This window comes from Neoarius graeffei, chromosome 4 (genome assembly GCF_027579695.1).
Source record: "Neoarius graeffei isolate fNeoGra1 chromosome 4, fNeoGra1.pri, whole genome shotgun sequence".
Lineage (NCBI taxonomy): Eukaryota > Metazoa > Chordata > Actinopteri > Siluriformes > Ariidae > Neoarius > Neoarius graeffei.
The window spans coordinates 7,082,415-7,087,960 of NC_083572.1; positions in this window are offsets into that span (position 1 = coordinate 7,082,415).

Consider the following 5,546-nt stretch of genomic DNA (forward strand, 5'->3'; position numbering starts at 1 on the left):
TGAAATTCATCCTCTGCATTTAACCCATCTGAAGCACTGAACACGCACACATACACCCAGAGCAGTGGGCAGCCACACACCAGAGCGCCCGGGGAGCAGTCAGGGGTTAAGTACCTTGCTCAAGGGCACTTCAGCCCAAGGCTGGATTGTGGAGGAAACCGGAGCACCCAGAGGAAACCCACGCAGACACAGGAAGAACATGCAAACTCCATGTTAAAGGGGACATGCTGTGAAAGACTGTTTGTCCCCCCCCCCATATGTTATTTTTGTGTTGATGTGACCTGTATCGGGGATGTACAGTACTTGTGTTGGTACTTCACATTCAGCCCTGGAGCCAGCATTAGCAAGTGACGCGTTGTGCCATATGCGTTGTGCATACGCCGTGGTTACGCAGCAGGAATTTCCAAAACTAAGTTGCCCGTAAAACTACAACCTTTTCTGGTTCTAACAGTATTAATTAGAACCATGCAGACCCTTTCTATTTTGTGCCACAATGTTAGGTGGTGGTGGTGTCACTCGCTGTTTATTTTTACTAAAATCACTATATATCTGCTGCAACCGGAAAAGATTTTTTTTTTCAAAATTCAAAAAGCTATGTTTTTAAAGGCGTCCTTTAACAGAGAGCAGATTTTAAAGTGAACTGAACCTTTTCTAAAGGTTAAGGTAAAGTACCTACGTACTGGGCCTTTCACCGTGGACTATTACCTTCCCAGTAACCCTGTACCAGTGTTGTAGTCGAGCCACTAAACCTCGAGTCCCCAGTGTTCAAGTCCAAGTCGTTAAAAAAATTTCGAGTCACACATCGAAGCAAATGGGTTCCTGAACTCCACCTACAAGAGAAACCAGGTTGTAAAACGCTCAATCTGGCAACACACATGTTCAGGACTATGCCCCCCTAAGGGTCATGGTGGGGATTTTTGTTTGTTTGTTTGTTTGTTTGTTGGAGCTACTTTGCATTCTCTCGCAATACTTTTGCGTTACCTCGAGGGCAGCACGGTGGTACAGTGGTTAGCACTGTGGCCTCACAGCGAGAAGGTTCCGGAGAACCTTTCTGTGTAGAGTTTGCATGTTCTCCCCATGTCTGTGTGGGTTTCTTCTGGGTGCTCCGGTTTCCTCTACAGTCCAAAGACATGCAGGTTAGGAGGTAAAATACCCAGCCACTGGGGTTGCACAAGCCAGTGTATACTTAGTGCCGGTCCCAAGCCTGGATAGATCGGTGAGGATTGCGTCAGGAAGGGCATCTGGTGTAAAACCTACGCCAAAACAAATATGTGGAACAGATCTGCTGTGGTGATCCTGAACGGGAGCAGCTGGAAGAAGAAGAAGAAGACTTTTGCATTAAGTGTTAGTGTTAACACAAAAGTAGCTAAAGAAAATCCCCACCATGACCCTTAGGGGGCGCTGTACAAAACCACAAAATTGAAAATATGTAGCGTGCTTTTTTTATTTTGCGGTTTTTTCCCCTTTAAGTCTGCAGTGTTCGCTCATGCAGCACCAAGGGGTTTATTTGCAATTTTCCTCTTTATGGAAAGAAAAAAAAAAACCAGGCAGCACAGAGCAGCTCATTACTGCCTTACAGAGATGACTTCGCCCAAGAGCTCAAACCGCCGGAAGCCTCTGTTGACGCATGACGCATCGGCTCGGTTTTGACACTCTGTGCGTTCTGCTTAAGCGTTTCAGCCACCAGGCGGTTGTGATCACAGGGGGTTCAGTGAGCCGAGCGCAGCCGATTATCAGGTGATTCACCCCACCAACTGCATTATTATTATTATTATCAAATTTTGTACAAGTCAAGCAGAATTCTTTTTCTCTCGTACAAAAATAAATGTTTAAATTACCCTGAAATGTGTGATAATTAAGTTTGTAAAAATAGTCTAATAAAAATTACATTCATAATTTATATAACAGTAAACACATCTGTCAAAATATCACATGAAGTTTTTTATTACATTGTTAGCTACAGTAAAATTCATTAGTTTATTCTGTTTATAGAGCTTTCTTTCTTTCTTTCTTTCTTTCTTTCTTTCTTGCAATAACTGTGTGACTCTATTAGAAAGTAACATCACAACCTCAAGAGTTTTCCTCCTCATGTAGAAATTTCCATTAAAGTGGCAGTTTGTGATATTTACAGCCAGCCCTGTTGCCTGTGAGACAAACAGCAAATGTGATGAAAACGCCGACAAATTATTCTTTTCCCCCCCCTCCAAGACTACGTTCAGACTGCACCCTGAAACGACCCATATCCGATTTTTTTGCCCATATGCGACCTGTATCCGATTTGTTATTGACAATCTGAACGACACAGATCTGATTTTTTCACATGCGACCCAGGCCGCTTGGATATGTGGTCCTAATTCCGATGCATATCCGTTATTTTCACATGCGACTGCAGTCTGACCGGACAGGTCGCATTCATGCGACCTACACGTCATCAACAAGAGACAAACGTCACTATTCTGCGTTGGCTAATCCCGCCTCTTTGGTGGAAAACAACAACATTTGTACAGTTTTCAGAATTTAAATAGACTTTTATAGAATTCATCAAGCTAATCAGGGCTTAATTTGAGGGGGAGCAAGCCGGAGCGCGCTCCGGAACCTCGGACGTTGGCTCCGGCAGCTATTTACACTGGATCCGGTGATCCGCCACCTCTCTTGACTATGTAACAAAATTAAAAAAAACCCAAATAATTAAATAAATAAATGCAAGTTTATTTAGTGTTAATGTCTGATTTTGATATCTGTCTTGTTGGTGATTTCTCTCATGAAACGACATCCACAAAATATCTGTTTGTATATTACGGAAAAGGAGGGTGCACACTTCCGTGGCCGTGGGAGGAAGACGCGCTGTTCGGGGAAAAAGAAGTGGAAGCGCTCTGCCAGCAGTTTTGCATCAATGACCCACGACATGTCATCAGGGAATTCAGGGAAAGTAATGGAGAATTCATCCCAGATGAACTGAAGGGCCTCTTGGCCACGATCAACACTGTCCCTATCTCAAGTGCAGAGTGTGAGCGGGGTTTTTCGCAGATGAACTTAATTTGCAGTGTTATTACAATACATGCCCAGAAGCGCCCCCCCCCCTTCTTTTTTTTTCGCACCGGAGCCACTCATCCTCTGCGCTCCGGGACCTCCCACTTTACAAATTAAGCACTGAAGGTAATGGTGGATTTGGTAGGGACCTGGATGTTAAACCATCCTGTATTACAAGATTGTTCTGGAAATTTCCAGTAATTTGACACCTTCGGTCTCATTAGTCTGCTGCCCACATTAATCAGATTATTGTGTGAGTTCCGCCGCCGCCACAAAAACCACATCGCCAGGTCTCGCCTCATCTCCATGCTTTACTTGCAAACTTGAAGAGTGCGCTTTTTTTTGTTTACGTATTACGTAGATGTGCTTATTACGTGTCAATTTTCGCATGCGGGACACTTTTGGGTCGTTTTCCGTTCATATTGGAGATCGCATACAAGTCTCATATAATTGGTAATGTGAACGGCCTAACAAAAAAATCTGATTTCACAACAAATCGGATATGGGTCGTTTCAGGTTGCAGTCTGAACGTAGTGCAAATAAATATACATGCCTTTTGAGCTGTGTTTAGGGAAAGAAGCAGAAGCGAGCAGCTCTGGTCCAGTTTGGGGAGGAGCTAATTTCAGGGCCAGAAAATTTTAAACCAAAAAAAGAGTGCAGAGTTGACAACCTAACAATCTACTTAAGATTTATTAAAAACACACACACACGCACGTGTTTTCATTAGAGTTACTGTGCTAAACACTACCTTGACTCCATTCACATTCACACACACATACACACATTATACACAAACAGCACACACACACATCCCACACGTTTATTTACACGTCCACAATCAGACACACACAGGCTGTGCACTTCCTATGTTGAGTTCACAACTAGTTGGAGGACGTGTAATGTAAATATTCGACTGTGGGAGCAAAATAACTGGGAACAACAGGAAGTGAGGTCATATTATGGACTTGCATAGAAATACAGTGCAATTTTCTTCGTGAACCAGTTTGATTGTGTGTGTTCAGCTGAAAGTAAGAATCTGAAGCAGCTTACTGATGCTGTTATTGTTAGACACACAACAGTTACAATTTCTATACAGTCAGGTGCAAAACTTTGCACACCCACTTTTTTTTTTTTAAGGAAAAAGCCCTATTAATTTCCCACAATCAGGGCAGCACGGTGGCCGGCGAGGGCCTTTGGTGTGTGGAGTTTGCATGTTCTCCCCGTGTCCGCGTGGGTTTCCTCCAGGTGCTCTGGTTTCCCCCACAGTCCAAAGACATGCAGGTTAGGTTAACTGGTGACTCTAAATTGAGCGTAGGTGTGAATGTGAGTGTGAATGGTTGTCTGTGTCTATGTGTCAGCCCTGTGATGACCTGGCGACTTGTCCAGGGTGAACCCCGCCTTTCGCCCATAGTCAGCTGGGACAGGCTCCAGCTTGCCTGCGACCCTGTAGAAAGATAAAGCGGCTAGAGATGAGATGAGAATTTCCCACAACCTTACAGCTGCTTTAACGCAAGCAATAACAGGAGCTGAGCTCGTTTCTCACACATGTTCCCCAACGTTAAAATGTAACTATAAATGGATAAAAAGCGTTGTGTGTTGTTCGAGCTGCCACATTTCTGTTGTGTCGGAGGAATAAAACACTTTGTAACTTTGGTAGACTGTTGAAAAATAATCTTTTAATCGGAGCTCTGCTTCATCAGGCCACTCCAGTGTTGATCGTTTTCCTATTAGAGCACTCCCCCAAGTTTTTAGTCCGAATATTTGGTGTGTAATTGGATCTTAAGGACCAGCACTCATTAGCTTTTAGAGTAAATCATTGAAATGTTCACTACATTATACACACCTGTCCAGGTGAAAGATGCACACTAAAGGTACAAAATTTACACATGTAAAAATATAACAGCTGAGATCATTGATTTTCTATTTTTTAACTCCTTAAAATCAGTAACTGCAATAATATTTTTCACCACTGTTGAGGCTTTGCACTGTCATGTGACCCTCATAGCAACGGTAACTACGCTGCCATGATAGGTTGAAACAAAATGGCGAGAAGAGAAAAAGAACGCGTGCCTTTTCTCCGGAAATATCAGGATTCTTTCGGCTCTGAAGAGCGTAAAAATTACGAAGAAACCCCAAGAATTCATCAATCATATCGATCCCTACATCGTCACGAATCATTTTTTCCCCCCTGAATCGATGGCCTGATGTGGAATTACCAACATTTCTTTTTAAAATCTATTTTACAACTAGAAAAGCACTCGGAGAGCGCAGACCTCCGCCAAGAATCCTTTAAAAAAAAATCCGGGATCCAGAAGGTGATCCGGATCACCGCCAAAATTTCAGAGCAATCTGTTCATAACTTTTTCCTTAATGTTGCTAACAGACAAACCAAGGCTACCGAAAACATAATCTCCTTGGCGGAGGTAAAAATGTCCTGGCCGAGACGGACAGCAGCACAATTAACAAAACATAGAGCCAATACGCACGTCGTAAAATAAATTACACAATAAAGAGAC